General features: G+C 40.2%; 1 pseudogene; it reads left to right on the forward strand.

The window, feature by feature from the left end:
• Positions 1 to 12,915: 12,915 nt before the first annotated feature.
• Positions 12,916 to 17,047, forward strand: LOC130102061 (uncharacterized; annotated as a pseudogene).
• The last annotated feature ends 378 nt before the right edge of the window (positions 17,048 to 17,425 follow it).

Genomic DNA, 17,425 nt, shown 5'->3' on the forward strand with positions numbered 1-17,425 from the left:
TTTAAAATATTTTAAGCTATTCATTTTATCCACATACAGTATAAACATTGTAGGTACAGGCACTCTGTGGTTATGCAGAATAAAACACAGGCATCATCCTTTCTCCCTTCCTAATCCATATTAAGCACAGTGTGATCAAATGCTCCATTTCTCAAATAAGCAAAACCTCTAAAAATTAAGGAAAAATACATGGAAAAAGGGCAGAATTTGCAAGATAAGCCAAATGCTCCTTGCCTTTAATCTATAAAAAAAATACTAAATTACTGCATTATCTTCATGCTGAACAGCAATGACCAACATGAAGGGGATTCTTTGAACTAATAAGTGGAAACAAATGGCCTTTGAGATAAAAAATCCTCCTAGAAACTGATGACTACAATGGACGCTCTTAATATGTCCAAGTTCAGTTAATTCACCATGCTTTTTGTTGAATTAAATGACTCTGCTTTGATGGATGTTAGCATGACCCTAAAAGCAAATTTTCTTCTGAAAGTTACGTGTAATGTCAGTAATTGTAAGGCACTAGATATAAGGAAATTGGAATCACATTGCTTTCAATAAATCACATTACATCTAATGTATGTACACCAAAAAGGAAATAAACTTTGTGTACATTTTATACGTAGCACCATGATATATAACAAAAAAATATATTTATTTTGTTTTGTTACACAAATTGGTGTGTGTGTATCCCTTTAACTGACGTTGGGTATGTTAAATTTGATGTCATATGAGGAGTTCAATTCATTTACAAAATGTTGAAAAGAAGAGGACCAATCCAGTTTTGACTGATTTTGAATACTCTTAAAGGTGCTCTCAGTCATTTCCTGTCGATCTTAAAGTGCAGTCACATTTGTTTGGTGAATTTTTGGGGGCGAAGTCCAGTTATTTCAATAGGAATAGAAATCTACACGACCAGGGATTTCACGTGAGGGTGAAAGATCTCGCGATGCAGATTTTGCAATGGGTTCAAGTTTGTCAGGTGGATTCCCCATGTTGACGAACAGGAAAGCAAAAGCAAACGTCTTTGAAGAAATACTCTATTTGCAGTCAGAGTTAATTAATTAATTCCACAAAAGGAAAACATGCAACAACAGGATGGTTACCAATTCAGCTGGTGCCACCGTGCCACCATAAGGAGACCCGCTCCATATAAAACAAAACCGCTTTTATTAGGTTACTGATATGACTGGGTGCGGTCTTCATTTCATCTCAAATATTAATATTTCAAAAATACTATTATTTAAAGTTTAAAAAAATACTATTTATTTCTTTATAAGTTCAATTTTTCAGAGGGGAAATATGAGTTCACCTTAAAGAAGCAGCATTAGCTCAAATGCTAAAGCAATACATCAAATCTAATCAGTTTTAGCTGTTGCTACAATCCCTGCTAGTGTGCTTGCAATACTAACAACCCAAATGAGGATGAAACTGATCAGTTATGACAGATTTCGGGTATCACCGCACATTCAGGGTGTCAGTCTGATTAGCAACACTCAATATAAAGTGAAGAAGAGTAAGGGTGGGGGGAAGAGAAACAGGTTGCGCTCTCTAACAGAACCCCACAGTAATCTGCTCCATATTATAGCAGCTTCAGACAGCTTCACTTTAGATGTTGTTCTATCTGAGAATATTTTTCAGCTAATGAAAATGTCCTGCTGGCTTTTACCACTGGGGGGTGGATTTGCAATGTGGGTTGCACTCACAGATAAGGCAATTATCGGTCTTTATGTTCTACCCACTGAAATGTTTTTAATCATACACACAAACAAAAGACGCAGGCCCACTTGCCCAAGTGCACGTTTTCCTCTACTGTAGATAGATTTATGTTTTTCTTGGCACATGCTACTTCCTTCACACTTGATAAATCATATCAAGGCCAGACAGCACTGTGCCCTTGACCAGCTCTGGGTCTGTGGGCATGCAGGAGGGATGCATTGAGAATAGGGGAGTATAAGATAAAGACCAGAGAAGGTCGCCCTGTTATAGTGTTTATGCCCTATTTAGGCTGACCTGAGATCAGTTATGTATGTCATTCTTTAATAATAGCTGCTGTTGAGAAACAGGGTAACTCCATGTCAGTCCGAAAACATCTGCCAAAAGTAGAAAGGGTTGAGTCTTTTTGATAGGGGTGCCTACATCCCTCGGGGGAAAACAAACATGGTTTGAGGAGGGTTTTTGTTCATTTGTCTTTTAAATTTTAAGCCAGGGGTTCTCAACTCTGGCCCTCAAGGTCCATTTCCTGCAGAGTTTTGCTCCAACCCTAATCAAACACAACTGAACAAGCTAATCAAGCTTCAGGATTACTAGAAATTTATTGGCAGGTGAGTTTGACCTAAAAACTTGAAAACGCCTGTTAAGCTTAAACACAAACAGTGTCAATTTTGCAGATTTTCTACCATGTGATAATACAAAAAAGGGCATATTCTCTTTAAGCAGCATACAAAAAAACAGCTAAAATATATACTAACTACTGTATTATATAATATATTATGATTTATTTGATTAAAAATACAGTAAAAAACACAATATTGTGAAATGTTATTACAATTGAAAATAACTCTTTCTATTTTAATATATTTATAAATGTTATTTATTCCAGTGATGGCAAAGCTCAGTTTTTAGCATCATTATTCCAGTCTTCAGTGTCACATGATCCTTCAGAAATAATTTTAATATGCTAATCTGGTGCTCAACAAAACATTTATTATTCAAAAAGCAAATATACATACCCCCCACATATGTATAATACAATGTAGAGTCGAGATGCATGCAGAGTCAAAGTAAATGTTTCTTGCAAAATAATGTTCATCAGAAAACAGGATGTAATAAGATACTTTAGTACGAGAGGATGTAGTTACTACATCTACCCGCAGGAGCTAACACTTCAGTGCTAACTATCCAAACCTTTACCCGCTTGCTCCAATTCAAACGTTCAAGACAAGTGACCTCAGAACTTGAGAACCTGATTGAAACACTGAAAGTGCCTAATGAGATCCTATCCACGCTGGTATCTCTAACCTCAAATAGAGGCCCGCATGCACAAACATTAGCTTACTTCACTGTTGTTCTTTTGTGTAGAAGGGAAGGAGTGCGAGTTTTTGCTTAGGATGGAGGATCTCATGTTGACCATAGCGGAGCCCTGCCGTGCCCCCCTCCTCTCTCTTGTTCCCCCCACGCTGAGCAGGGAAGCTATGTGATCTTTTTTCAAAGTCAACAAAAGAGTGGGGACACAGTTGGGCAGCAGAGGGGAACAGAGGGACGGAGCGTAGCAACAGACTCCTGCTGAGGGCACTGGGACTGAACTACGCAACCAATTCACATGAATCAACTGTCAGCTAGATTGTTTAGGAGCTTTTTGTACTGCAGGAGACAGTTTGATTCACTTTGATTCATCTGAAATGACACACTGGATTTTTGGTCTTGATTTATTATGGCTCATGTGGGCATGCCATTTTGAAATTTTGTGGTATAAATGCGCCTTCAGAGCATGAAAATGTTTGTGCTTCTACATTTTAAACCATTTTAAAGTTCCATCCCATCTGAAAATACCAGCTTAGATCAGCATTTTCAGACTGGTTTATGATGGTTAGAGGTGGTTTTGAGTGGACCATAGCCACACTTTTCACAAGCAAAAATATTTACCAGCAAAATCTTTTTGGTGAAGCTGGTTGACCAATAAATACTTGCTGGTGAAGCTATAGTTAAGATAACCAGCACCCCATGAGCTGCTAGTCTTTTCAATAACAAGCCCTTTTTGACAAGTTTTTTAAACTGTATATTTAATCAGTATATTTCAGTAGAAGAAACTTGGAGGTCATTGAAGTTAAGCCTTTTTATGTCTCTTCTCTTAGTCCAAACCATGGCCTTAACTAAGTTTTGTGCAGTTACAACGAGCTGTAAGGAGACAGGGTACGAAGGACAGGGCAAAAGAGGAAAAAAGTGTGGGAGAGAGTGGAGAAAGGCCACAGAGAAGTGAGCATCAAAGGCAGTGGATCTCAGCATGCTCCTGTAGCAGTGTGTGAACTCACACCCTAAGACACACAGCAAAGCCCCTACACACACACACACACACCCCCATCTCCTCCACCCCTCCGGACGAGTCCTCAGCAGTAATTAAAACCATCTCCCCCACTGTTCCAGAATCTCATTAAATCTCAGCACCCTTCCGTTTCCCTCCTTTCACCCATCCAACTACCAAAAAACCCCCGACACAACCAAGACTAAACCGAACACATTCTTGAGCTAATCATAGTGTTGCATAGTGTTGAAATGGAGGCTGGGCGTCAATCACAAAAACATTTTTCCACTTTCAGCTCCATCAGAAACAGGAAATATCCAGTGAGCTCTGATGAGTCCACTCCCTCAACCTTACCCCTCATTTGAAACAGCATACGAAAACATGCTTTTATTTAAAGTTTGTACATGGGAGTGTTTTGCATCATAGTTTTATTAATATGACTGGTAAAAATATATCAAAAGCAATGTAAACTTTTGTTATTATGTACAATATCATATACAGTAAATAATTAGTTTTTTGAATGAATGAACAATTCTGGTTACAACATCAGACATTGAAATTATAAAAATACCTAAAATGCGACTCAAACCGGAGAATCTTTTTTTTAATCATAAATAGAACACCGCTTTTGTAAATCAATTAATTTATGAAAGCAATATTGAGAGAAACTAAACTGTCCTCTCTCTAATACTGAACAGTTCGATTCATTCTAGTGAATCGGTTCATCATAAATGGTTCTCTGTCACATAACATTGTGAAGTCTGATTCATTTTAGTGATTCAGTTTGTCCTAATCAGATCCTCTCTGTCATATTGCGTTGAACAGTCTGATTCATTCTAGTAAATCGATTCTTCATAAACAGAACTCTCTCTCTCATTCATATATTGTTGGCAAGTCCAATGGGGGTTATGCGCAACAAACTTCTGTATTCTGTTAAACAGGTTGCATCGCTTCCGATTCAGGTCTTTCAGGCATGTGCTTCGTTAAATATAGAGCCGTTTTCCTCAACATACATTCAAAGGAGCGAGAAAGGATGAGCCTAACCAATGTCCACACATGCAAATTGATATCTAAACGTTTTTTTATTTTTTCTTCTTCTCACTAACATTTCGATATTTAAATTGAATAAAACGCAACAATAAAAAGAACTAGCTAGGTTAGTTGATTACCTTTAATGTGGTTCATAGATATTGCTGTCAGTTCTTACTTCCATTAACACTTTTTTCAAGCGGATGCAATGAGACCTGTTTTCCTGATTGTTCATGTGATGTTTGGCATAAAGCCTATTCATTAAATCAGGTTGCTCTCATATAGAATTGAGAACACCAATTCATTCGTGTCCAAACCTGCTCCTGGAGGGCCAGAGTTTAGCTCCAGCCCTAATTAAACTCACCTTAACCATAATCAAGGTCTTCAGACTCACTAGAAAGAGTGTTCACAGAAGAGTGTTGGAGCTGTTTAGAAATAAACTGTGCTGAACGTTGGCCCTCCCAGAGTAGGATTGAACAACCCTGGTACATGGACGAACCAAATCACTTGAATGAATCGCCCCTTCTCAATTCTATATGAGAGCAAACTGATTCGATATTAATAAATTGGACCTGCCAACAATAAATGAGTGAGAGAGAGAACAATTTATGACAAATAAATTCACTAGAATGAATTAGACTGTTCAATGCTATATGAAAGAGAGAGGACTGTTTAGGACGAACTTAATTACTAGAATGAATCAGACTTCACAATGTTATATGAGAAAGAAACATTTATGACAAACTGATTCACTAGAATGAATCGAACTGTTCAATATGAGAGAGGACAGTTTAGGATGAACCAAATCACTGGAATGAGTTGGGCCTCCCAAAGTTATATGAGAGAGAGGACTGTTTAGAATGACCCGATTCACTGTGATTCGGACTGACAAGCACTACATATGAGAGAGAGAGGGCTTGATTATCTCATGGTAATGTGACATTAAAAACAAATTTGTTTGGTAATGCTACACAGCTTAAGTTAGTAGCATCTCTACTTTTAGTTAGTTACTCACCAACACTGATATTTACAATAAAGTATGCTCTCTTATATGATAACTGTAATGTAAACTGACAAAAGACTTGCTAACTTGACATTGTAAAATGCCTGACATGGATAACAACTCATTCAGTGATCATCATACTTCTTTTGCTCCACTTGGCACCCTAGGAGCATCATAACCTGACCCGCTTTACCAGCACGGACGATTGCTGCACGAGCCCCTATCTCTCCCAGTCTGGCACAGCTACAAAGCGGGCACTCCAAGCGGCTCGTATCAGACTGGCACAGGTGTGATAGCTGAAGCGTTTGCCCATTCTCTGGTCTGTGAGCCAAATCAAAGCAAGAAACACAGCTTCCAGTCCATTACAGCTGCAACGCATAACATGTTGAGAGGCGTGTGAGAGTCATGTGAGGATGGGGGTCTGATTTACATTTTTAATGATACATGGAGACAAAGGTTCAAAGGCAAGCACTTTAGAGAGAGAGAGAGAGAGAGAGATGTCTCATGCTACTAAATTCAAGCTGCTCTTGAGGCAAAATTTAAGTCTGAGTTATAGTGTTAAGCAAACAGTGATTGAGAAAACGTGATAGTTTTCTTTAAAAAAAGAAAAAAGAAATAACTAAAAAACCCAAAAGGGCCATATAAAATTTAAACAATTAGATTAAGACTATCAATATATCTAATGAGGTAAACAACATTCAAAAATTGTCACACGTGACATAGGCTAATAATAGTGACCAAGTCATGGCAACAATACTGTACTGCACACAAAACGAAATATAAATATATATAAAAAACTAAGAGAAATAAATAAAAACAAGGAAAAAAAATATATAAAGGATTTTAAATTAAATTAATTACTTTTTAATACAATATCAATAGCAAATAGAATTACAATATGATGTAACAAAACAGAATTCAACAGATAAATATTAATGTAGGTACTGAGAAGTGTTTTGTTTGGTTCTCGTTCTTTCTTTTGCATGGAAGTTTAAGGGGAATGAATGAACGTACAAACAAATAAATAAATAGGAATATTTTTGTTCTCCTAAGTCTGTTCTCCTAAAAATATTTTTATTTTCTCTCCTAATTGGAAATCAAAATCAAAAGAGAAGAGGTGGAGCTAAGACAGGAAATTATAACAAAAGGTATGAAATGAGGTCAGCAAATTAAAGACACACACACACACACGCACACACACACACACACACGGTCGCATGAAGTACTCAATGAACACAATGTGTAATACATTAAAAAAAATCCATATGTAAAATGTGCAGGTCACCAAAGCAATATAAGATCAACATGAATAGCTCTATATTGCTATGGTGGCACTGGCAGACAGCTTGTGTTTGCTTTTGGGCTCTATATGCTGTGCTTTGTTTATAGTGGGTGTGTGTTATTCGGAACTGTCTTGATAATGTTCCTACGAGGCTAACAATCTCACTCTCTGTCTTTCTATCTCTCAGAAGATAAAAACGCGACCACAAGCTGGTTCGCTGCCAAACACAAAGTAGCGAACAGCTAGCTAACTGACTCTCTCTCTTTTTCTCTCATCCACTCTTTCTATCCTCTCTTTTTTCTTTGAGAAAGCCTTTGAAGTTAGCAGGGGGGCATGTGCTCTCGCAGTGATGGTAACGAATGATACTTTAAGCGATTCTTTTTTATCCAGGCTAGCTTAATGAAAGATTAATGGGTTTGATATTTTCCTTGTTTATGTTTTATTTAAAAAGTAAGCCGTGGTCCTTGGAACCTGTTAAAACGCTCCTTGGCAGAAGCTGTAATGATTTTGAGGATCAGTGGGACTCATCTTTTGTACAGACAAAAGAAAGTCATATCTGTTGATTTGACTCGTGTCTTGGTGTGTTGACATACTACTCTCGATGAACCTTCAACTTTAGTAATTTAAGCATATTTACTCATTTCAAAGCATCAGTGCCTGAAGCCACATTGAACGCTAGCAGATCTCACTCCGTCAGAGGAATGAAAAAGATAGCCACAATCAAAGTCTCTTTAATGCCTGGTACACATTGTACGATTTTGGGCTGCCCCAGACGAAAGATGACCAATCGTGGCGATTTCTGTGGTTTTCAACTAAAAGCGGAAGAATTTTTATGCGTTATGGCGATTTGAAAACAAGTTTATAAAAACGGTCTCCGTGTAAACAACAAAAACGCCAATCTGTGAAAACGATGACATCATGCACATGCAATATTACATGTTCAATCTAAAGTGTTTCATCGCCATCTAATGGCCTGGCTGCAGAATACAGCGTTTTTAGTCATTTTCGCGGATCCGTGTGAAACACACATTTGACAATGGCGTCGTCTGCACGCGAAAAACTTCTCAGTTTTAAGCATATCGTTGTCATGTAAACGTACCCTAATAAGCACAGGGAGCTCAGGCAAACCAGGGGTTTGTTTCCCAAAGCCAATATGGTCGCAAGTTCCCGTAGTTACCAATGGAGTTCAATGGAACTTGTGACCATAGTTGGCTAATGATACTTTTGGGAAACGCACCTCAGAACAGTGAAAACAGAACCAAAATATGTGATAGAACTACACGTTACAAAATATAATTAAATTATGGTTTGCATTTAAAAAAAAACACTATGTGTCATTATGTGTAGTGAGTTGGCTCACATGATTTATGTTTTGCACTTCAGAACTTTCGTTAAAGGGAAAGTTCACCCAAAAATTAAAATTACCCTATGATTTACTCACCCTCAAGCCATCCTATGTGTATATGACATTCTTCTTTCAGACGAATACAATCGGAGTTATATTAAAAAATGTCCTGGCTCTTCCAAGCTTTATAATGCCTGGGAATAGTCTAAAATAATTTTTTTTAAAGAGAAATGTCGGAGGAGCTTGAGTTTGTTGCCCAGCCCTGTTTTTTTTAACCGTGAGAGGCGTCAAAGCTTACGCTACTCCTACATCCTACGTCATACATCGTCAAGTGTTACTCTTTTAGCATAAGTCGACTTGGGTACGGCCGTCTGCCGAAAGCTGGTTATTTTAGTCGTTTAAAGTTTTAAATATGGATATTTTTCTAACACGAACGCATCGCTTCACTTCCGAAGGCCTTTATTAACCCCCCAGAGCCGTGTGGAGCACTTTTATCATGGATAGATGCACTTTGATGGACTTCAAAACAGAAATGGCCATTCCCTACCATTATAAAGCTTGGAAGAGCTTGGACATTTTTTAATATAACTCCGATTGTATTCGTCTGAAAAAAGAATATCATTTGCACCTAGGATGGCTTGAGGGTGAGTATGGGGTAATTTTCATTTTTGGGTGAACTATCCCTTTAAGGGAACAGTGAGCATCGAAGCTCCCTGGTTTTCACGGTACTTTGTGAGACTTTTTAGGGAGCAAACGTTTCAGTGCACTGAAAGGATTTTGAGATTGAAACAGCCCTTAAATGGTCTGATCAGTGCCCTGACTACTGAATTATATATGGAGCTGTCTGTCACGGCTATGTTCTCTTATTGTCAAGTTTCTTTGTGGTTTGACTCTACCTTCGTTGTCTGCTAGTTTGACCCAGTTTTCCCGTGTGTTTGATTTAGTCATTGTATTTACCTGTTGCCCATCAATTATCTCATTAGTTCCCTCGTTTAGTTCTAGTATATGTACTCCCTGTTTTGTTCAGGTCTTTGTCCTGTCTTGTTTGATGGTTGTTACTTTGCCTGTCGTTTTCTTCTTTAATCATTGTGGATTATTAATTAAGGACTTTTGACTTTCATCTTTGCCGTAGTGTAGTCTATACAACTAGTCTGTTACAGGAGCTTATTGAGATGTTGATATAGGGAAGAAAAGACTGTCGCAACTGCCATTTCTTCCTTTTGAAAAGCAACAGCCCAATTAGTGCAGTTATTTTCAGGGTGGTTTTGCACAAAGTTTTAATTATTATAAAATTTATTATAATTATATATTTATAATACCATTTTAATTATTTTAATTAGATGAAATATATAATTATAATTACAATTATTATTGGCTAAGCATACATTTTACTAAAATTTCAAATGATCTTTTAAGATTTCTTGATTCTTTAAATCATTCTAAATTTAGAGCAATAAGACAAGACGCTGATTTTACCAATCATGTCCTACAGCTGCCACATTGAAGATTACAATACCTCCCATTCAATTTTCTACAAATCTCTTCATTCACAATAGTGGTATTGAGTGTTGTTTTCAGCTTAATAGAGAAGCACATATGCTAAACTGACATCTGTGGATGGGAATGGATTGCTGATGTGACACAACAGCTGAGTCTATACCGTGGTTTAAGCTCATCTCCTTCAAGGTCGGTTATCCATTCAAGTGAGCACTAGCCAGAATAAAGCATTACTGTAGAGATCTGAACAGGTGTTCATTTAGATTATATAATTAGTTTAACGAATAAAACCAAGCTTCTACGTTAGCTACGATGCATGGCTTTTGTAAAACAATACTTACAAGACAAGAATTTTTAATACTTTAATTTGATGTTTTTTTATTTGATCAGCAATTAAGCTGTCAGCAGTCTAAATTACAGAGCTGAGAAAGGACTTGTGTGTGTGTGTGTGTGTGTGTGTGTGTGTGTGTGTGTGTGTGTGTGTGTTGCAGTGTCCACTGTGAGGAGGAATTAATCAAGTGAAAAATGGAATCTCACAGATGCCACAGCAGCAGCTGTTACTGTTTCCTCTTAACTAGTGCCAGCTCTGTTAGTCCAAAGTGTGTGTTGTGTGCACATGTGTCAGTGTGTATTTGTGCACATAAAACTACAGAAGGCCAAAGGGCAATGGCCTTCATACTTCGAAAACACGATTCTGTTTGATTTCTTGTTCCTTTATTAAAGGTCACATTCTTTCATTACATCTTTTTCTTTCTTGCTTGCTTGCTTGCTTTCTTTCTGTGACCCTTTTCCTTAATTGTGACTTTATTTCCCATAATTGCGACTTCATATCACAGTTACAAATGTATTTCTTACTTCTTACATTATCTCTTAAGAAACAAGATTTTACTTGTTAAATGCTATGCGATGTGTCATGTACTGTTGCATTTAAAAAGAAAGACTGAACTAAAGGAAGGGAGGCCGATGAAAAGTCTATTACAGTGACAAATAGTGTCTTTTGCTCCACTCACAATTTCTGTCTGTATATGCATGTAAAATAGCAATTTAATGCATCCTTGCTATTTAAAACTATTAATTTGTCTGTACACTAAAAAATATATGATCAATAAGTTATAACAACATATTCTACATTGCTTTAACTCGTCAAAATAAGTACATTTTTTAACTTTTTTTATAACAGTCAGTTTAATGTAATTTAAGTTGAAATGGCTTAAACCCCTATTGTACTTAACTTTATTTTTACAGTGTACTTGACTATATTATAGGGAGAAATTTGCCTGAAAAAGTAAAAGTGTGTGTGGATGTATGTGCATTTGAAGGAAGAGCTTTCCGGACAGAGGCGTGGCTATTTTAACCTCAGTGACCCGCCCTTGTTAAAAGGTCAAATCCCTGAATATCAATGAACTGCCTCTATCGAAATCGGCCCCTTCAAAAAGAGCCCAAAACTAGCATGCAGTCCTATCTGACGCTTCATCACCCTCTTCTGAACTCTCAGCTCTAGGACCTTGTTAAGGCACAGATATAAGCCTACTCACCGTCATTTTCAATACAATTTTTCAGATTCTGCACTATTACCGGTATGTTTATTAATTAAGCAAATAAGCACATTTGTGACATTTGATCACGTGACTCTTTGTACAGATGATCAGATGTTCTTCATCCATTGTAGCTTAAGATGTTCGAAACATGCTGGAGAACAGATTTTACACAAACTTATGCAGCTTCATGCAGCTCAAGGTCTACTGTCATTAAAGCAAAAGAGGGACAAGCCAGATACTAAGACATTCTGAAAATTCCTTTTAATGTTTCAATTAAACTTTTCAGTAAACTTGTTAGGCTAATAATATAATTTGTAAAGAAAAAAAAAGTATTAAATCATACGCAATAAGTAGCATTCAGACAGTTGGACGCCACTGTATAGGCCTGCATGTTCATACATAACCAAACCCACACATATATCATTCCTAGTCCATTGTTATGGTCAGAAATCCAAGGATTACATTGCTCAAAGCCTCAGACTAGCAAAACTGCTGTTTCAATGTTTAGATAGCGGAACTTTCGTCTATTTGTGTGAAGCATAAATGCCCTAGGATTCTCCAATAATCAGGACAAGTAGCTCATGAATCTCATGCATTAGTGTAACATGTGATCTCCGGCTTTGGTGTATGAATTTGCCACTACATGTACTGTATATCCAATAAAATTCAGTGGTGCAGTAAACGCACAAGCTATTGACCCCCGTTCCATCTGTACTGACATCTATCCTCAGGAAACACACACCCGTCCTCCCTAAAATTAGCCTGATGGTTCGAATCACAACAACCCGTACATTCGGAAAACATAACATAACCCGTTTTTGGTAAGACTTTACAATAAGGTTCCATTAGTTAACATTAGTTAATGCATTAGTTAACGTGAACTAACCATGAACAACATCTCTGTTCAGCATTAGTTAATATTTGTTAAAGTCCCTGTAAAGGCAATTTCAAAAAAAAATTCTAAACACATTATAAATGTTAGAAATGTATTGCTAAAACATATTACAAAGACTGTGAACTGTGAAGTACTGAATTGTGGAGTTAGACCGTTAAATGAAGTTTTATGTAAACAAAGTTCGGGAGGAGCATGTTCAGGTAATCATCCAATCAGCGCAAGAAGAAGCCAGTATAAATAAAGCCTTCCCTTACCTCCTGTCTCATGACTAATTTCTCAGCATCTGACTCCGCCTCCGTGCAGTCATGTCCGAGTTAGAGCTCTTCCCCTCCGACGATGAATCTTTCATCTCGGAGTCATCTCAACCGCAAAACGCAGATCCAGCAACCCTTCCTCCTCCAGCAGCCAACGACAACATCGAGCCTCCATCCTCAACCAGGGGACGTCGGCCCTCCAGATCCTCTCCACATACTCCAAGGCGTCGAAGACTCCCCTCACCACCGCCAGCGAGGAATTCATCATCTTCATCATCGTCTTCCTCCGCGCCTTCCCACCTTCCAGCTCCCCCTAACATCCCTCCCATAGGGAAGTGGACAGTTAAGGGGCTAAGACAAGCCCTAATTAATTCTGATGCAAATTTCTCCCGCAGGATGAAAAAAGCAGAATTATTTAATTTATATGTCACCTTACAATCTTCTCACCTTTCTGTTTCAGCTCCAATTCCTTCGGCTCGAACGAGCAAGGCTCGCCGGGCCCCGATCGCTCGTCCCGCAGCACCTCCTTCCTCACTTGCAGCGCTAGGCTCCGCCCCCGCGCCACGGCGTCACAGACCTTCCGCTAGCCTGGGCCGCGCCCCGGAACCAGTCACGGATGGGCGCCAATCTCCTCCAGGTCAAATCCCTTCCTCAGCCCCTCCCATCGTGGTATCTCACACTCTAGATCCCGGCAGTTCCACTTTCTTACACGATCCCCAAACGTTTTTCTTCCCTTCTACTTCTTTCAGTTTTCCTCCCTCCCAAGCGTCAGGTGCTTACCCTAACGTGAGGATGCCTCCGTTAGCCGGTCAATCGCCGGCGCATTTCTTTCCCCTTCCACACTATGCTCTTCCTATTCCTCCTCCTCCACCTAACCCGGGGGCCGATCTCCGCGTGAGGATGCCTCCGCAAACGGCCTCAGCCCCGATTTCCCATCCCTTTAACCCTCTCCAAGTGCGTTCTCCTTTCTCTCTCTTCTCAGCCACTCCTCAACCAGCCCCTCCGAATGCAGTAGCATCTGAACCTCCTCCAGTGACGAACAACATCAGAGCTCAAATCCTAGCAGGTGCAGATGTTGATTTGGGTTCTCTCCTGTCCTTGTTTCCTCCGGCTGAGTCCAATCGCCAAGTAGACTGCGGCGACATTTCAGTCACTCTAAAAAATAACTCACAGGTTACATCACGTTCATTGACACTAGCCGAATTCTGTATAGCCTTCAGCCGTTATACAGAAATCATATGCTCGTCTTTTCCCCATAGACGGCGCGAGCTGAACGACTATCTGTCCATCATAGCGGAGCTCGCGTTGTCTTACGGGGGTAGTCATTTTTATACGTACCACAAGCTGTTTTCCGCAAAATGCGCCGTCCGCGTTTCCCAATGGAATCAGTGTCCCTATTGGGGAGCGTTGGACACAGATCTCCATAACCGAGTCTTCCTCGGGTGCAGAAATATCTCCTGCGCAATCTGCAGATCCACAATCCATGCCACCACGGCATGCCCACAAATTAACCCGTCGATCCCTCCCTGCCCAGAGCAGAATGCCATAAAATCCACAAGTTACGTTCCGCGTCACGCAAGAGAAGATTTTTCAATCAGAGCACCATACTCGGCACCCGATAGACAAGTTTGTAGGAACTTCAACGAAGGGAGATGCCCAAGACAACGCTGTCGTTTTCTCCACGTCTGCGATTTCTGCGGCGGCGCACACGCCCGCGTGATATGCCCAGTCAAAAAATCTGTCAATAAAAATGCTAAAAACTATCTCTCGACTCCTGTGAATGTTTTCCGTCTAGCCGAAGAATTATCACACCACCCAGATGCCAACTTCACAAATTATTTACTGACAGGTCTCAATCAAGGCTTTAAACCCGGTGTAGAAAGCCATCCCACGCAAAATATTATCTGCGCTAACCTTCAGTCCGCCTTAGCAGAGCCCGGAGTAGTAGATAAGCTAATTAAAAAAGAAATTGAATCCGGTTTCATGATCGGTCCATTCGAGGCCCCCCCGTTCGACAAATTTCGCATCAGCCCCATAGGCGTGGCTACCAGGAAATTCTCCGGAAAAAAGCGGCTGATAATCGACCTTTCAGCCCCCCATAATTCTCCATATCCGAGCATCAATAGTCTCATCCCCCTCGAAGAGTATTCTCTTAACTATCATGATATCGAACAAGCCATAACCATGATTAAAATAGCTGGACGAGGCGCATGGCTTGCAAAAGTAGATATCTCCTCTGCTTTTAAAGTAATGCCAATCCACCCCGATTCATGGCACTTATTCGGCGTAAACTGGCAGAAAAAGTATTATTTCGCCGTGCGCTTAACTTTCGGCTGCAAAAGCAGCCCAAAAATCTTTGACACTCTCTCTGAAGCCATATGTTGGATCCTTTCCAATAATTATGCAATTCCTCATCTTCTCCATCTGCTCGACGATTTCCTAATAATTTCACCTCACGACATCATCCCCGAGGCTCACCTCCTCATAGTGAAAAAAGTTTTCGCCGAACTAGGGATTCCGTTAGCCCACGAGAAAACATCGGGTCCAACTACATCCATCGAGTTCTTGGGCATCAATCTGGACTCAGCAAAATTCCAGGCCTCACTGCCTAAGGAAAAAATCGATCGCATCATTTTAATCGCATCCAATTTTACAGACAGCACAGATTGTTCAAAACGCGAACTTCTCTCGCTGCTGGGCCACCTAAATTATGCGATGCGCATTATTCCACAGGGCCGACCCTTCATCGCGCATCTCCTAGCCCTCTCTTCATCTGTTCATGGGCTGGAAGATCGGATCATCCTTTCCGACGAGTCAAAAAACGAGCTAAAATTATGGATTAATTTCCTCAATCAGTGGAACGGCTTAACTTTTTTTTACGACGACTTTATCTCTCTCCCCCTCGATATCAAACTGTTCACAGACGCAGCTCCCTCGATCGGCTTCGGCGGCTATTACCAAGGACGCTGATTCGCGTCTCCCTGGCCCCCTCAGCTCCTGGACACACCCCAGGCTTCAGCCTCCTCTGCCCTTTTCGAGCTCTACCCAATCGTCGTCGCAGCTTCCCTATGGGGGAAAGAATGGTCAACCAAAAGCATCCAAATCCATTGCGACAACGAAGCAACTGTACACTGTATCAACAAAGGTCGTTCTCGCTCACCTGCGCTTATGCCACTCCTCAGACGCCTCATATGGATCTCCGCATGCGACCAGTTCTTAATAACTGCAAATCACGTTCCAGGGGCTCAAAATCAAATCGCTGACTCTCTCTCCCGTTTCTCTTTTCAGAAGTTCAGGATGCTGGCACCAGAAGCAGACCCCACTCCAACTCCAGTACCTCCTTATTTTCAGCTGATCTTCCCATAAACCATCCGCTAAAATCCCTCCTGGACACGTCCATCGAATCCATCCTCCAAGCCGTCTCTCCCAGAACCCTGCAAACTTATTACACCGCATGGAAATCGTTCAAATCATTCCACCTCTCTCACAACCTGTCGTTTCCCGAATTTTCTCTTTTAACAGTTACTTCATTCATATCTCATCTTCATAGTATTAAAGGTCTCCAAGCCGGATCCATTAAAAGCTATCTAAGCGGCATTCAATTCTTCCATAAATTAATCCACGGTAAACCTACACCTGCAATAAATAACTCCCAAACGTCCCTTCTAGTTAAAGGAATCCAAAGATCCCGCCCCACGCGCCCAGATACCAGACAACCAATCACAATCGATATACTCACCAGATGCATCTCATCACTCCGTCTTGGATACCACTCCATCAACACCGCATATACATTAGAAGCTATGTTCATCCTAGCATTCTTCGGTTTCCTCCGCTGTTCCGAACTGACCATTACTTCCTTATTCGACCCAAATATCCATCCCTCCATTTCAGACCTCCAGATCGTAGATAATGAAACCATATCATTTTTCATTAAACAAAGCAAAACGGACAGAGATAAAAGAGGTCACTTCGTTTATATTTTCAATCTACAAACTCCCATCCAACCGTACCATGCGCTTTTTAATTACCTGCAGTATAAACTTTCCTCGTCCAAATCCCCACTCGACCCTCTTTTCACTAACGACTCCAATCATCCAGCGACGAGATTCTGGTTCCAAAAGCATCTTAAAGCAGTCCTCATCAAATCCGGCGTCTCAGCAGAGCATTTCTCTAGCCACTCATTCCGCATCGGAGCAGCTACCACAGCCGCTCAAAAAGGTCTCTCCCAACAACAAATCAAAACCCTCGGTCGCTGGTCATCGAATGCCTTCAAAACCTATATTAGGTCTAGCCGGTTTTTCATCAGAAATGCTCACCAAGCCTTAACTAATTAATTAATGATAATTATCACCTGCTGCGCCTCATTTCAGTTACATCCGTTTACACCAAACCTTCCGATTACATCTGGGCTCGCCGCTTGCACGCTCGCTTAATATTCATAGTGTACGTTTTTCAATCATATGCAGACTCCCCCGTTCGCACGCAGCGATGACTCACCCGTTCGAAGGCCGGGTTCCGTCCCCCTTCCAAACGCTGGTTGAACCTCCCGTTCGAATTG

This window comes from Rhinichthys klamathensis, unplaced genomic scaffold (assembly GCF_029890125.1).
Source record: "Rhinichthys klamathensis goyatoka isolate OS25496 unplaced genomic scaffold, OSU_Roscu_1.1 h1tg000266l_1, whole genome shotgun sequence".
In the NCBI taxonomy this organism is placed as follows: Eukaryota; Metazoa; Chordata; class Actinopteri; order Cypriniformes; family Leuciscidae; genus Rhinichthys; species Rhinichthys klamathensis.